Source organism: Pelodiscus sinensis, chromosome 21, assembly GCF_052426305.1.
Source record: "Pelodiscus sinensis isolate ZL-2025 chromosome 21, ASM5242630v1, whole genome shotgun sequence".
NCBI lineage: Eukaryota > Metazoa > Chordata > Testudines > Trionychidae > Pelodiscus > Pelodiscus sinensis.
In genome coordinates, this window is record NC_143072.1 from 23,298,822 (window position 1) to 23,316,245 (window position 17,424).

General features: G+C 45.1%; 1 protein-coding gene and 1 long non-coding RNA gene across 3 annotated transcripts in view; one reads left to right on the forward strand and one right to left on the reverse strand.

Annotated features, from left to right (window-relative positions):
* Positions 1-17,424, reverse strand: part of PPM1E (protein phosphatase, Mg2+/Mn2+ dependent 1E) — a 137,763-nt gene that overhangs the window by 102,562 nt on the left and 17,777 nt on the right. The window lies entirely within an intron of this gene.
* Positions 2,482-9,987, forward strand: LOC142819242 (uncharacterized). 2 transcript variants are annotated; one of them, XR_012897044.2, is made up of 4 exons: positions 2,489-2,617; positions 8,173-8,310; positions 8,438-8,484; positions 9,856-9,987. It is a non-coding gene; the product is annotated as an uncharacterized LOC142819242 (long non-coding RNA). The 2 variants fall into 2 exon arrangements; XR_012897043.2 differs by lacking the exon at positions 8,173-8,310 and having other exon boundaries at positions 2,482-2,617.

The window sequence follows — 17,424 nt, forward strand, 5'->3', positions numbered from 1 at the left end:
AATATATGAAGACAGCTCCAGCTTACATAATTATCATTATTAGAAGCAGGATACTGGATGGTTGAATAACTACACAGGCCTTTTTTGGTACTGCTATTAGAAGCTTGTCCCTTTCTGATAATATGTAAGCCAAGCGAGATGGCATTCTATCAAGAATTCCAGACTTGGAAGGATTATAGATAAGGCATACATTGACAGTTATATGTGGCTGGAATCCTGTGCTAGAGAAAGATAAGTAGTATGTACTCTTTGATAAATATTGTTAGAGCCACAGTCTCTGACATGAATTCTTTTACAATGCAACTACAGGCAGTCCCCGGGTTACATGGATCCGACTTACATCGGATCCCTACTTACAAACGGGGTGAGGCAACCCCGCACTAGCTGCTTCCCCCCAGCAGACCAGGGAGAAGTGAAGCTAGCACCCCCCCCCCCCCCAGCAGACCAGGGAGATGCGGAGTGGCTTTTCTCAGCAAACACCTCAGCTTGAGAATAAAGGACTGAGGGAAGTGAGGTGTGGGAGAATAAAACTGAGCTCTGGAGAAATGTTTGGCTAGAGTTTCCCCTACAATATGTACCAGTTCCGACTTACATACAAATTCAACTTAAGAACAAACCTACAGTCCCTGTCTTGTACGTAACCCGGGGACTGCCTGTATTAGTCATATGCTGTGGACCTCTTATATGCCATATGTTCCCAATTAAAGCAAAAGACAAAAAAATATTTTCCTGACTCACCTGGCTGAAATATACACACTATGCATTATACTCTAGATCCAAAAGAAGTTATGGGCAACGGGAATTGGAAGTTGTTAGAAAAGCATTCTGAGATCTAGATGCTTAATCTGGTGAGCATTAAGATGAAAATCTGTCTGTGGCTTTGTGCCAAGGAAATCAGGTTATATAGTGCACTGCAAATAGTTTTTTTTTTTTCATGTTAACTTGGTTTACAAATAAGCACTAATCCCTAAGGGTATGTCTACACTACCCCCCTAGTTCGAACTAGGGGGGTAATATAGTCATTCGGAGTTGCAAATGAAGCCCGGGATTTGAATTTCCCGGGCTTCATTTGCATGATGCCGGCCGGCGCCATTTTTAAATGCCGGTTAGTTCGGACCCCATACCGCGTGGCTACACGCGGCACGGACTAGCTAGTTCGGAACGAGGTGTACAGCTAGTTCGGAATAGGAAGCCTAATCCAAACTAGCTAGTCCGGCCGGCATCATGCAAATGAAGCCCGGGAAATTCAAATCCCGGGCTTCATTTGCAATTCCGAATGACTACATTACCCCCCTAGTTCGAACTAGGGGGGTAGTGTAGACATACCCTAACATTTCTCTGCAAACAAATGTATCTCTAAGGTACACCCAGGGGCGGATATAGGGAAGGGTGAGTGGGGTGGCCACCCCGGGCCCCACGCTTCAAGAAGCCCCACGCATGTGCCGTGGCACCACCGCGCATGCGCCATGGCAAAGGGGGGCCCCGCAAAATTGTGCTGCCCTGGGCCCTGCAAAATGGTCATCTGCCCCTGGGTACACCTTGCAACAAAATGGAACTGCTGCTACTAGAAAATTGAGAATTGGTCTGATCTTACAATACTCAGATATAAAATGCGTTCATCAAGGCAAAAAAGTAGTTAGGTGCTCTTACTACAAGCTAGGAAGTCTTATGTGTGGGGATTTTACATGTGGCCCAACACACATCCTATTGCATTGAGCCAATTGTCTATTTCAAGCAGCAGTATTTGAGACCTATGTATGCTTACTAAGCAGATGGCTTAGTGTTTGTTTCAGAAAATAGACTCTCTGGAAGCACTGGTTCATAGGCATGCGCAGCACATTTCATTAGGGTAGGCACCCAAAGAATTTTTTTTTAATGTACTCTTCCACCCCATTAGCCACGCCTCTGGAGGTAACACTCTCGGTGCAATATGGACACATGACCAGAAGTAAAAGGTGTCATGTGACCCCCCCCTCCAAGGACTTTTCCCACCATCCTCCTCCCAATAGGGATTAGTTTGGCCTCCACCAAACCCCCCCTCATCCAACTATCCTGCAATTGCATTACCCCAATGTGTGTGACATTAACTCTGGGGCGGAGATGCTAGGGAAAGCGTTCCCTCTTAAGAGTTTCCTCTCATGAGCAGAATAAATTTTGTGTTGTGCACCAGTACTGAGTTTGTGGCTTGTTTGGATGTGCCACTGTGGCACCCAAGTTATTAGCTAGCAGAAAGGAGACCAGCGGGAGCTAGTTAGGGCTAGAGAGGGCCCAGCTGGCAAAGACCCAGGACTGCAGGAGTGGCTGGTAGAAGCCAGCTGAACCCATTAGGGCGGGGAAAAGCCCAGCTGGCAAAGATCCAGGACTGCAGGAGTGGCTGGGAGATGCCAGCTGGACCCATTAGGGCGAGTATGAGCACAGCTGGCATGTATATATAGAGAAGCCCAGGTTGCTCAGGAGAGAGGCCAGTGAGGGGCTGGCTGTGGAGGAAGCAGGAGCTCCCAGGAGGGAGACCCGCTGGGGCTAGCCAGCTAGAGCTGGGAGAAGGCCAGCTAAGGCTACCCTGGTGAGGGGCTGGAGGAAAGGCCCGGGCTTGGAGACAGGTTACAGCCTGGCTTAGGTAAGCGGGGCCGCGGAGATAAGCCCAAATGCTTATGATGAGCAACCCATACAGACTGTATTCTGCCCTGAGATGGGCTATATGAAGACAGTCAGGGGGCACTGAGGCGCACTGGGGTGTGAACCTGACACCCACCCCCTCACCACCCTCTGCCCCTGTTCCTCTCATGCCCCTCTGTACCCTCACACATGCCTTGCTCCATCCCCTCCTTAATCATGCCCACTCCTTCTTTCAAGCCTTCTCCCAGCACCTCCCCTTCTCCCCTCTAGCCTCCCAAGTCCTTCCCCTCTCTTCTCCCAGCATTATCCTGTGTCCCCCCCCCCCCCCCACTGACCCCTCTCCTCCTGCTCTTTTCCTCATTGTCTCTACTTGGCCCCCTGGCATTTGTCTCTCTCCTCCACCCTGTCCCTTGTCGCCTTCCCCTTTCTTCTCCTGACTTGCCCCCCTCCCCTCAGCACAAGCCCCTTCCTCTCCAACCCTTTCCCCCTATTTTTCCCTCCTCCTCCAGCAGCTGCCAGTCCTGACTTTCACCCTTCTGGTGCTCTCCCAACTCCAGTGGTCTCCAACCTTTTTACACCCAAGATCACTTTTTAAATGACAGACCAAGCCAAGATCTACCACCCTGCCTCTTCCTTGAAGCCCCACCCTCTCCATTCTCCTCCTCTCCATCACTTGCTATCCCCAATCCTTATACTGCTGCTTTTTTTTTGTTCCCCAATTCTTCTGTAGGAAGAGGTTTTTCAAATATTTGGCCTGTCTAGACTGGACCAAATGTCAGAAAGACCCCTTCTTTTGGAAGCCCCCTTATTCCTCGTGGAAAGAGGAATATAGGGGTGACCAAAAGATCATGTTTACTCTTCCACTAAAAAAAGCGGAAGAACAAATGCATCCCTGGATGCAGAAGAGTTTTTCTGGGATATCTCCAGAATCCTGAAAAACTCCTGCAGTCTAGCCATACCCTTGCTGGGTTGAGGACAGGATGTGTAGACCCTAGGATGGGAATGAGTAGGAATAAGATCCTCCGGAAAAGGGCTTTTTTTCCGGAGGATCGGGGCCAGTGTAGACGCTCTTTTTCGGCTTTTTTAAAAGCCGGAAAAAAGCGGTGGACATTTTTATTTAAATGCCACGGGGGATATTTAAATCCCCCGCGGATTTCCCTATTACGGCTTCTGAAATTAACATGCCCCTTCCGGAAAAGGGGCCAGTGTAGACGTAGCCAAGGAGTTTAGATCTTTATAATGTGGTTATTGGGAGGGTTGAATGGAGAGGTCGCATTCAGTATGAAAGGGGCTCAGACTACTATCTACCTTTGAGCCAGAAAATCATGAAGTCAAATTCCACAGCAGGACTTGATCATTTACTTAGCCTGAACTAGTAGGATACCACATAGTTAGCAGGCCCATCTTTGAGGTCCCTTCTGCCCACTTCTGATATCATTTGTTAATAGAACACAAGCAAAAGGATTATTGTATTTGTAATGAAGATCTCAGATAAAACTGCTCTCAAATTTCATTAAGAGCCTCTATGTTATTATAGCTTATTACATTACCATCTTCCAAAGCTCAGTGGGTGGTCTCTAAAGATGTATGCAGTCAGGAATCCCAGATTCCTACAATCCTGTCATGACTGTCTGTATCCACCCCCGCACTGTTTCCAATTTCCCTTCTTTGCAGACAGCTGCTTTGAAAAATAATTCCCTTATTAGCTGTCACATTAAGCTTTTGGGAGCCAGCCCCTCTGTTGCAGTTTTGAATCCTGATCTAATCTGGCTATCAGGTCCACTAACAGAACATGAGCACAGTCCACAGCAACTGTCTCTTTAGATTGACTTGACAATTTGTAATTTTCATACTTAATAGTGATCAATAAGGCTTGAATCAAAGAAGAGATTGCTCACCTTGTGCAGTAACTGGAATTCTTTGAGATGTATGTCCCTATGAGTGCTCCACTTCAGATGCACATGTGCCTTATGCACCTTTTATTTTCCATATCAATGCTTGTTCACCCCGCACATGCATTCCATATATCCATGTGCTCAGTGCCAAGGATCTATAAAGCTGCATGAGCAAACTGCCCTAGATTCCTTATCTACCCCAGAGTCATGCAAAATTAAAATCTGAAGAAGCAGAGAAGTAAGGGGAGCACCCACAATCTGAAAACATACATCTCAAAGAACTCCATATCCTGCACAAGTAGTTTTCTAGTATTTCTATGAGTCCTCTGCTCCAGGTTACTTCGAAGCTGTATTCGCCAAAAAAGGAAGGGGTTTTGGAGTCAATTGTAACAACAAAAACAGAACTGCATTGCCAACCACAGTACCTGTTCTAGAAGAGTGAACCAAGACACAATGTTTGGAGAAGATATGTAGTAAGTTCCAAGTTGCAGCTGTGCAATTTCAGTAAATGGAATATTTTGCAATAATACCATAGGGTTTGACTGTGAACCTGCAGAATGGATGAGTGCTCTAGGAGGAGGCTGGATACAGACAACATCGTAACAAGAGATAATACAAGACAGCTCCACCTTAAGAGTCTGAGTGGAAACAATGGATCCTTTGGATTTTTCCACAAATGAAACTGCCTGAGACTTTCAAAATGTATTCATTATGTTCAGACAGAAGGCTAACATCCTTCTGACATCCAGAGTATGGAGGGTCACTTTCTCCCTGGCCCGATGAGGCATCAAGAAAAAAAACCTGAACGCAGAATAGTCTGGTTAATATGGAGTTCAGAGGATACGTTGGGTAGAAATTCACCGGTTGGTTAAACTGAACATTTTCTCCTGAAAAATACTATAAAGGGTTTTTTTTTTTGTTTTCTAAAACATCTGCCATTAAAGCCACCATTTCTCTGACTCTACAAGCAGAGGTAACGGCCACCAAGAGGGACAAGGAAACAACAGGTTGCCAGTGATTCAAAGGGAGGCTTCATAAAACAATTAAGGGCTAGATTTAACTCTCACATGAGGTGGACTGTTTAATCTATGGGATAAAATTAACCAACTTCTTGATGAATCTTGTCATCACAAGCTGAGGAGAATCTCCCTGCAGGTGAAAAAGCTGTGGCAGCTGCCAAGTGGGCCATGATGGAACTAATGAAAAAAACTGACTTTTTTAATTCCGATAGTTAATGAAGAAATAGATGAGTGGAAAGAGTGAACAAGTAGAAACTGACACGAAACATGCCAGTAACAGAATCTCTTCATTTTTGAAAGTGTGTGTTGTGTGTACATATCCTCCTGCTGTTTAAAACTGTCGATTGTATTTCTGTCAATCATGAAATTTCTTTCTGTGAGAATCAATGAGGAACCATGCTCTGAGTGGAAGAATGATCAGGTGGGAATAAAGAGTCAATTTGGAGTGGGAATGGCCAGAAGCAAGTGAGACCAGATATAGGTACCAAATTCATCTCATCCATGTCAGTACCACTAAAATGATTCTGGATCTATCTTGTTTGATCTTAATCCTCAGTGTTGACCAATGGCATCAGAAGATATACACAGAGAAGGCCCTTTGTCTGCAAACTGAGGAATGCCTCTCCTAGAGAAAGAGGAGGCAGTTCTCCTATACAGAATATTTTGTTTCCTGTTGACAATGGTGACAAAGTAATTAAATTCTGGAAACCCCCAGATCAGAAAGATACCTTTGAGAATCCCCAAGTCCAACTCAACTGTCTTCTGAGATCATCAGCCTTCATTTTGTATACCTGGAAAGTAGGAGGCTGAGATTAGTACCTGATTGGTTACACACCAATTGCACAGCTTTATTGTTTCAGTACAAAGGGAATGCTGTGCCCTGACGACTGATGTAGAATTTATTGGACTATGTTATTTGTCATGACCTTGTTGGATTGGCCCTTGATAATGGAAGGAGATCAATGCAGGCATTCCTGACTGCTCTCAGTTTCAGGAGATTAATGTGAAGGTGGCACTCTTGGGCAGAACATTTTACCTTAAATAGTATATGTCCCTAGGCATGTTCCCCATCCAAGGAAGAATGCATCCAATGTTACAATGAAGGTGAGAGGAGGCTGGGTGAATGGGATTCCTCATGGACTTTGGAAAAAGGATGTAAAATCCCGTTTATTTGGTTAACTGGCTAAACGTGAAGCTTAACTGGTTAACCAATTAAGTTGGGCTGGAGCAACCCCCCTAGTCCCGTCAGAGACAGGCTGGAGTGGTTCCCTGACTGTGGCCCCTCACGCCTGCCACTGACAGAGGAAGCTCAGGATGGCCAGAGTAGCCCCTGTCTGCAACAGGCCCCCCAGGGCTGGAGCAGACCCCTGTCCACAGTGAGCAGGGAGCTGCTCCAGCCTCCGCCAGTTAACCTTTTACATCCCTACTTCGGAAGGGTCCTTCTAACAACTGAATGAGTCCAGTCCCCAGAAAGGGACAGACACTAGCTTGTCTAGGCTGTTTGGAATATAGACTGTTCTGAACCATCCCTGGAAGCAGCAAAGATGTGACATGGCTTGCTGCATTATGAAACTTCAAGCTGCCATATGTTGTAGCAGTTGAAGATAACTTCTTGCCAAAATCTGGGGGCTTATTTGGACCTTAGAAATTAGATTTGTTAGAGTTGTAAACTTGTCCACGGCAAAGTAAGCTCTGGCTGTCATGTCAATCAGAGAAGCCTCTATGAACTCTGCTTACTGTCCTGGGATAAAAGTAGACATTTCCAAGTGGAGTCACTATTTGTACGGTAGAGAGAACTTCATAGTGTGACTGGCCTTTGACAGCCAAATGTCAAGATAGGAGAATATGATTGTTCAAAAAACAGTGGATAGTAGAAGTGGTCCTAGTCAACTGTAAAACATGGAAATGTCTTGTGACAGTATAAACTGCAATGTGACAATATGTGTTCTGAAGGTTAAGGGCCACAAACCCTGTAATCCAGGGATGGGCAATAATTTATGCTGGGGGCCACTTCAAAATTTTTTGAAGTAGCTCCAGGCCACCCAGGAAGGGATGGGACCTAAACAGGAAGGGGCAGGGCTACCCACCCCCAGACCATGTTTGGTCTGGGGGGCCCCTTTGCCCCCCTTCTCACTAGGCACCCATGCCCTGGAAGAGGCTTTGCGTGCTCCCCCGCCCCCAGGCCAATTAAGCAGCCGTGCGCTGCTTGCAGGGTGGGGGCACAGCGAAGAAGGCTTCAGGCACTCCCCTGCCCCCAGACTCTAATTGGCCAGGGGGTGAGGAAGCAGCAGGGCCTCCGTGGGCCGGATCCATCCACGTGGCGGGCTGGATTCTGCCCATGAAGGCCCTTTTGCCCACCCCTGCTGTAATCTAATGATGGAGTTATACTTCAGAGAGTCACCATACTGAACATCTGTGATGTAACACAAAGATGTTTAGGAGTCTGAGATGTAACATTGCGCTGGATACAACCATTTCTATGGCCCTATGCATAAATAAGCCTTCCTGTAGCAGCAAATTATCAAGAGATGAGTCCCTAAAAGACTCACATAGAAGGGATGGAGGTGAAGTGAACAGAATAACCTGATGTTGTGACCTTAAAAACTCACTTGTCCAACATGACATCATATGCTCCTCTGCAGATCAGTGTTCAATAGGATAGAAGGGGTGTCATGATACAGCTGAAGACTCATGAAGTGGGAATGTTCTGGACCCTTAACCAAAACTTCAAAATTGATAGCAGAATGAAAAGGACAGCAAGGGTTGTGGAAGCAACTGTGGTAGGTGTTCCCAGATTTTGGAATTTCAGATTATTCTTGTTGGTTCAGAAGGCTTATGGTAAGTATAGAATTGAACTGGATAAGCACTCTCTACTATTTGTGACCTGAAATTTTCTTTTGTTCACAGGCACATATATGCTGAGAGACCTGAGAGTGGCCCTGGAATTTTTCAAAGTATGTATCCTTGGTGGACTCAGAGAAGAGTTCAAGTCCATCAAAAGATATATGGTGATTTGGATCACCCCAGGAAATAGGGTTGCCAGATGGTTTAACCAAAAATACCAAACACTTCCCCCACCCCTAAAAAAACCACTGTTGAGGAAAAGAAAAGGTGGGAGACCAAAGTTGTTGAGAAAAAAAAAGGACCCCAACAGTTATTAAGCAAATAAAATAAAATAAAATAAAAAAACAGCATGGCCCCGTTAAGGCCTTTGGGGTTTTTTTGGGGCTGGTGGCCATTTTGTTTTCTTACTTTGTGCGGGAAGAGAGCTCCCCTGCAGAATCAAGTAAGTGAGGAGGAGCGGGGGTTGGGGTGGGGGTTAAGGGAGGGTCCAGGAGGGGTCCTGGGCCCGGTTGCTGAGTGTGGTAGTGTTGCAGGTGTCTGGTATTTTCGCCTCTTGACAGGGAAAAAAAAAATCAGAAAATACCAGACATTTTAGGTGTCTGATATTTTCTGATTTTTTGTTTTTGTTTTTACTGGACAGGAGGCGAAAATACCGGACTGTCCAGGTCAATACTGGACACCTGGCAACCCTACCAGGAAACTAAGACAGCTCAGCGATAGCCAGGATTACTAGTATACAAAATACAAATTACTAGTATACAAAATGAATTACTAGAGGACTTGCTCTTCTAGTCTGTAACCTAGTAACTTCATCTCTAATGGTCTGCTTTTAAATATCTGAGTAGGATGCTGATTGAACCTACTAGTTTTGATCAGGTTCCTGTTGCATTTTGGGCAATCGAGATCAATTGAACCCTGGAGCAAGCTTTTCCTCGTGTTTTTTTTTCTGCTTTAGTATGAAAAAATAAGTTGTCTCTTCCTTTTCGTTCTTCAGTTAACACTTTAAACTTACGTGTGCCATAATTAAAGCTGATTCAGCTCTTTATGTAAGAGTTTAAGTGGGAGGGAATTATGTCTCACACATAAAATGGGTGTTATGAATCTGGGTGTTCAAAAAAGTAACATCTTTTAAGCTTCAGAGTCCAATTTGTTTGTGCTCTGAATGTTTCTCTCACAACATAAAGTGCAGCTGAGCAGCATTTTCAAATACTGAAGCTTGACCAATATTTTTGTATTCCCTCCCTAGTTGCAGCCAAGACCACTCTGTCTCTACTAGTAATCCTGGTTATAGCTGTCTTAGTTTCCTGGGTAAAAAAACTAGAAGATGAACACAAAATTTATTATATTTTTTTAAAAATGCATAATTCTAAGGCAACCTGATGATTGGGGGGGGGGGGGGAGGGAAATCACATATGAACTGGAGTTCATTTACAAGTACTCAAGTCTGCTACCCTGTTTTACTCAGTCTTCCTTATTCACAGGACAGAAAAGTAAAGCCAGCTATTCTGCTTTCTCTAGTATTGAAAATGGAAACAAAAGTATTGTAATGAATTAATGTACTGCTGAAGCCCAGAAGTTTGCGTCACAGAACATGGCAGTTTATTCCCTGACTGGCAAGTAATAGATTTATGTATAATATTAAATTTCTAGAATTTGTATTCCTTACTCACCCATGACTTAGTTGAGTGTGCAAAGAATGCAGAATACAACCTATGTGGCCTTATCTACACTTGCATTTTTTTAAACGTACCAAGACTCAGAGTTATGCTGGTGGCATCAATAATGGAAGAGCTAATTTAGACAGACCTCTGCAATCACTTTTTTATCACATTGCCTATATCAGCTCTAAATCACATTACATGATATAGTAATTAAAACACTAGCAGACACCATACATTATTATTTTCATTAGTGGAGCTATGGGAAATTTAAAGAAAAATAAGTATTGATTCAAGTTGTGAGTTACGCTTGAGAGCCCAGCTGCATATTTTAATAGTCAGTTTAGGTAGGTGTATTTTCCTAAGTCTGAAATGACTACACCGTTTCTGGTAAAACAACTTGTCTTATTGTTTTTCTATCCTTTCCTGCTTCTTGACTGCCTTAATGAGAACAATTTTACAATTCTAAAGAAGAATATTTCTCTAATAGTTTTCATCAATTTCTTTGTCTACTGTGTTTAGGAATCAATTCCTCAATTCTAGGCCTTTCCATGCTTAAATTCTCATACTACAAGACCCTGCCTTGAACTACACAATGTATCATGAAAGCATCAGAAAAACTCTCACACATTTTTTTCATCTGTGCTACTGGGTAGATAAGGTGTATATATTTACATGCACATATATACGTCAAATTATTATTTCCCCTAAGTGACATTGCTGGTAATTACCTAATTTTAACAAGCCTTGTTTCCATGCTCTCCAGCCTATAAAATTCAGGTTTGTATTCCCATTTTAATAGGAATCTTTTAGAAAACAGGTTTCAATCTGCATACCCAGGTAACAACTAATTTAAACTCTTTTGGACAATGATCTTATCTATGTGCTACCTGGACACAGACATAACAAAATAGCACTCCTGTTTACACCACTGACAGCCTTGTGTTTGCTCTTATTGCTGGCAAGGCATTTGGGACGTTCTGTTCATGTTATCCGTGCCAGAGGGTAATCTGCCAAAGCTGTTGTTCTCCTCCAAGTATAAGGACTATAGTCTTTGACTGAGGCCATTAAGGGTCCTAAAACAGTGGTTCTCAACTAACAGAAAGCATACCCCTGGAGGTATGCAGAGGTCTTCTAGGGGGTATGTCAACTCACCTAGATGTTTGCCTAATTTTACAAAAGACTACACAGAAAGCAATAGTGAAGTCAGTACAAACTAAAATTTCATACAATGATTGTTTATACTGCTCTATATACTATACACTAAAATGCAAGTACAATATTTATAGTCTAATTGAGTTTAATTATATAGTAAAAATAAGAAAATAAGCAATTTTTCAATAATAGTGTGCTGTGACTCTTTTGTATTTATGTCTGATTTTGTAAGCAAGCAGTTTAAGTGAGATGAAAGTTGGGGCTATGCAAGACAAATCAAACTCCTGAAAGGGATACAGTATTCTAGAAAGGCTGAGAGATACTGTTCTAAAATAATCGTAATGAACAGTTCTAAATTATGTTCTTCATAATCTACTGAAGTTTTTTATTTCTGGTTTAATCCATCCATTGGAAATTCCTTCCAGAAAGTATTCAACAACTCTTGATTTTGGTTACCTAGGCAGTGCAGCAGGCACAAACTTTTCCCAGTGTGGATGCTGTTGGGGAAAAAAGATACACACTTGTAGGATGGGAAAAATGAATGGTTGTAATCTGTTCCCCAGCAGCTTCCAGTGCAATGTGAATGCCTCACTGAAATGACACCCTGACAGTGCATCAACAGGGGGATAATGGGGATAGGTAAATATCAGAGCTACATATGACTGAAAAGTAATATGGTGACCTGGAAATCCAGAGATCTTGCCTCAGCCTAGCAACAGATCAAAGACATAGTAGCCACAATAGGACAGAACCAACATTTGATGCCTACAGCGAGTGGAAGGAGCCTACCATGAAACAATTAGAAAAGGTAAGCTTCCTTAAGTGTCTACACATTTCATATGTTCATTATACTGTCAAATAGGCATCCACTCCATTAAGGTAGGAGAGAAGGAAAAAACAGGCAATCTCCTTTTTGAGGCTCTGTGGCTCTTCAGAGTTTGGAACTTCTGCCATTTATTGGTACTTTTGGGGTTTTACTGTATTTGTGAACACTATGGGTGCCATATGCTATGAATGCTTCCTTAACACATTCATCTTCCTTTCTGTGCATTCTCAACAGATGTTCTTCTGTCACATCTACCTCTGATAGGAATTCTTTGATTTTTCAAACAAACTGACCAATGGAAAATTTTGGCATTCAAAGCAAAACTCTTAACATTTGAGAATCCTAGTGGCTAATTTTCTTCCAAATGTATTTGTCCAACTTCAACTTAGATAGGATACTGAAAATAAGAGAAACAAGAAGTAATTTCAAGTGCACAATGGAGTAAATATTTAGTTACAAAAACTACCCATTCTAGGAAGGGGATTTTTAAAAAAAAAAATTTAAGAGAATTGTTGCTACCAATGCCCCATATTCCAACTTGCCCCCTTTGACAAGGGAAAATGGGTTTGTTTCTGGGGGGAGGGGAGAATTGTCACCTGCATGTTCTGAACTGTGTATTACATTCTGAAAGAGAACCACATTTCAAAAAACATAGAGGAATTTTGCAATGAAGAGGTTGCTAGGTCAAGCCTTCAGGTCCCCAAATAAATGAAAAGGCTACAAGAGCCTTTCCCAGCACCCAGATCTATAGCTGACTATAGATAGCCACTATAGATAGCCACTCCGTGGCTACTGCTATAGCGAACTAACCACACTCAACCAGCCAAATAACCACATTGTTCAAGCCAACTAGCCACACCCAACTGGCCAAATAGTCACATGTGGCTAGCGGCTAGCGTGTTGGACACCATGGCCCTACCAAATATTGTTACCTTAACAGTGGAAGGTGGTGATGCCGTGAGAGCAGCAATTTCACTAACTCATCTCGCCAATGTGACTGCGATTATTAAAAACACCATCTTTGCTGCTAACAGGGAGAGTGAGTATGTGGCCAAGGGCTCAAACAGTGGTCTAGTTAGTATGTTGAGCACCAGGTCCAGATCCCACGTGGGGGCTAAAGGTCTGTGTGGAGGGTTAAGGTTATGGAGCCCTCTAAGAAACCTCTTAGTGATAGGATGTGCAAATAGCAAAAACCCATCATCTGGAGGGTGGAAAGCTGCCAGTGCAAGATGTACTCTGAGAAAGGAGAGTGATAGACCTTGATCTTACAGATGCATGATGTAATCCAGGAATTTACGAAGGGGAATGGCAGCTAGTTGAACACCGATGTTGAAGTGTTCAAACACTCTATCTTCTACTCTGAATAAGGATATTTCTCACTTGTTGTGAACATCTCTTCTCCATCTCTGAGGGTATGTCTACACTAGAAAGTTAGTTCGAACTAACGGACGTTAGTTCGAACTAACTTTCCTATGCGCTACACTAGCGCTCCGCTAGTTCGAATTTGAATCGAACTAGCGGAGCGCTTAGTTCGAACTAGGTAAACCTCATTTTACGAGGACTAACGCCTAGTTCGAACTAGCTAGTTCGAACTAAGGGCTGTGTAGCCCTTTAGTTCGAACTAGTGGGAGGCTAGCCCTCCCCAGGTTTCCCTGGTGGCCACTCTGGCCAACACCAGGGAAACTCTATGCCCCCCTCCCGGCCCCGGACCCCTTAAAGGGGCACGGGCTGGCTACGGTGCCCGTGCCAGGTGCAAGCCTGCCAGCACCCAGCTAGCAGACCCTGCACCTGGCACGGCACAGAGCCACCCACCCGATGCCCCCCAGCCCACCCCCTCTTGCCGGGACCAGGCTGGCGGCTCCCGGGAGCTTGCCCTGGACCGCAAGAGGCGGGCATCTTCCTGACTAGTGCGGACATCGTGGACCTTGTCCACGATCTCCGCACTAGGCACAGGAAAGTGGCCGTCTAGGGCAGGAGAGCTGCCAGCCTGGCCACCCAGGAGCAGGTGTGCATGAAAATCAAGGGGGTCCACTGAGACCCCCGACACTGAGCCCTGAGCTTACAATGGCCGTCCTGGGTCAGACCAAAGGTCCATCTAGCCCAGTAGCCTGTCTGCCCACAGCGGCCAACCCTAGGGACCCTGGAGGGGATGGACCGAAGACAATGACCAAGCCATTTGTCTCGTGCCATCCCTCTCCAGCCTTCCACAAACTTTGGGCAGGGACACCACTCCTACCCTCTGGCTAATAGGACTCCATGGACCCAACCTCCATGACTTGATCTCACTTTCCTTTAAACTCTGTTCTAGTTGTAGCCTTCACAGCCTCCTGCAGCAAGGAGTTCCACAGGTTAACTATTTGCTTTGTCAACAACAACTTTCTCTTACTAGTTTCAAGCCTGCTACCCATTCCTTTCCTTTGGTGTCCTCTAGTCCTTCTTTATGGGAACTCATGAAGAACTTTTCTGAATGCACCCTCTCCACCCAACCCCTGCTTTTACAGACCTCTATCCTGTCCCCCCTCCGTCTCCTCTTTTCTAAGCTGAACAGTCCCAGTCTCTGTAGCCTCTCTTCATCTGGGACCTGTTCCCAACCCCTGATCATGTTAGTTGCCCTCCCCTCTCCCAGCCTTTCTCTTCCCCTCTCCCACCTCCTTTTCCCAGTCTCCCCCAGTTTTTTTCAATAAAGACAGAGTCAATGTTGGAAGAAACGTTATCTTTATTTTGTACATCAAGAAGAAGGGGGGCTAGGGAAGGGCAAGTGGAAGGAGGTGAGGGAGGAATGGGGTACGAGCCCCCGATGGGGAGGACTGGGCTGGCTCTGCGGGCTTCTGGGGGTGGAAGCTCTCCTGCAGCCCCCCAATTACTCCCTCTCCCCAGATGGCAGCCTGCGGCAAGTGCAGCCGGGCTGATGGCCGAGTGGTGTGATGTGCCCAGTGTGGGCACTCAGGGCACTCCAAGCCAGAACTTCTTTGCAAGCGGGGCACCCCTTAGAACTGTGTGTCCGGGGTGGGGGTCGGGACCCTTTAAGCGCAGCCCTCGGCTAGCCTGAGACAGTATCTCCATGCTCTAAGTCCTCCTTTTATGCCCTGCCGGCACTGCTTCCGGCCATCATTAAGCCCTGTTCAGAGTCCACTCAATGTGGACTTACTAGTTCGAACTAGCAAAACGCTAGTTCGAACTAGTTTTTAGTTCTAGATGCGTTAGTTCGAACTAGCTTAGTTCGAATTAACTAATTCGAACTAAGTTAGTTCGAACTAGCGCTGTAGTGTAGACGTACCCTGAGAGCCAGAAAGAAACCACTCCATCAGGTGTAGCATTTCTGGCTGGGCGTGGAGAAGCTTGCCCGCATTCAGAGAGGAGGTCTTGATCACTCAGAAGCGGGTAAGGAGGTCAATGAGACACCCGATAAAGATAGGGAAACCAAGTGTGGCTGGCCCAGGCAGGGGTTATAAGGATGACTAGGACATAGTCTTCCTGGCGACTCTGATTATAAAAGGAATTTTTTTGTTCACACACACTTACACTGAAAGAAAAAGTTGCTGGGGCTTAACTCAGACCTAGTCAGTAGCATTCACTCCTCATTCATCAATTAACATTCATTCGGATGAGTGATTAGAATCGTGGTTTCCAACACACTATCAGAAGGAGGAATAGGATTACCCTTAACAGGAAGAGGAGCAATCCCTGGGGTTGCTCCAAATCCCAGTAGTTGTCTAGAACAACCCACGGATTGGTGTACTCAGTCATTGGTTGCTAGCAATCATATTCCTTAGCAACCAATGCTAAGGTATGACATACAAACACACAAACACACGGTCCGGAGAATGCAGAAGTTCAGTGGATCACACTTTCTAGCTGTAACAGCTACAGCTCACTCTCAAACCTTCCCAGTCCCTCCGGACAGGCGCTGGGTTCCTTCTCCACCAACCCAAACTCTGGTGCTTTGGCTCCCGATCTGGCTGGGGCTTATCCTCCAGTTCTGGGCTTGGGCACTTTGCTCTCGAACCGGCTGGGGCTTACGGAGGTTGCGCGCGGTTTTCTTCCCTGCTTTTCTGGTACCTCCTCGGGGATTCCACACACGGCTTAACTGTCCCTCTTTAGCTACGTCTTTCAGACGCACTCTTAGGGATCAGCCTTTACTTCCGAGATTCCGTGTGTGGCTTATACCGTACGGTCTTTGCTCCTTGTAGCACCTCTTAGTACCTTCACAATTGCCGGCAGGGATTTGTACTATGCGAGAGTTTGTACGTTAAGTACCTGTTGGGGGGGTGTCCGCCAGGTCTTATAACATTACGTGCAATGAGAGAGTGGGTCACCAGTTCGTGCTGCCTGCCACCTTGCGTACTCGGCCGATCCCGAGCTTAACGTACGGCTCAATCACTCCCTGGTGATTTATCCAGTCTCTCCGTAACAAGCCCCTTAGTTCTAACAGTACACAACTCTCTTGTGCTCGTCCCTCCCTCTTTCAGGCCTGCCTCATATACTTGGTTCACCCTCATCCAGGTATCTCATGCCTCAAATGGGAACGGAACCAGGATGTGTCTGAAGGAAACCAGAGACGTCAACCCCTAGACCTAATGAGGTGGTAAATTAAATATACTCACCTCTCTTGGGTTTCAGTCTCCAGCTCCCGATCAGCTCACAAGGCTGGATCCTGGACGAGTCCCCAATTTGTTGGAAATAAGCCAGGACACTCTGGATGCAGGTGAAAACAAGCGGAGGATTTATTACACCAGCTGATGGAGTGACACGCAGGGGTTACCCTGGTGAACACTGGTTAATTAACACTATACAATAGGTTATATAGTCAGCAGGTGGACGGAGGAAAAATGATTTGATAGGTTTAGCTTCAAGACAAAATGAGCACATAAGCCAATAGAACCACTAAAGATTACATAATATCTCCGCCCATTGCAAAGTAACAACTTATTAATTAATACATATAGATGGTTATTGTTTAAATGCCAAAACATGTCAGCAAAACAGTAATAACATTTAGTCTGCATTGATGATGATGATGTTTATTATAGCAGGCGGGTATGGCCTTGAGTTGGTGCAGCACTGGGTTCTCAGGCTCATTATCTAGGAGTGAAGCAAGAAGCAAGACAGTTAAGCAAATGTATGAATGTTATCTTAAGCCAAATGTGTTAGGTTACTAACTGGAGTCCTGTCCGAGTGTCTTAGAATGTGGTTGCTATAGTGCCCAGGGTCATTCCACTGTCTGCAGCTCTTATCCTGACTGTGGTGTTCCCAGGCCTTAATCCTAGAATGGAGTTATGCTGTTTAGAGGCCTACTAGCACATTTAGGGCTGCCTCAGTTTACCCTACAGTGAGAATGTGTAATAGAGGCAAGCCTCCCATTTGATAAGGAGGGCATCTCCCAGGGAACCTGTCCCTGTCCCCATCCTGGA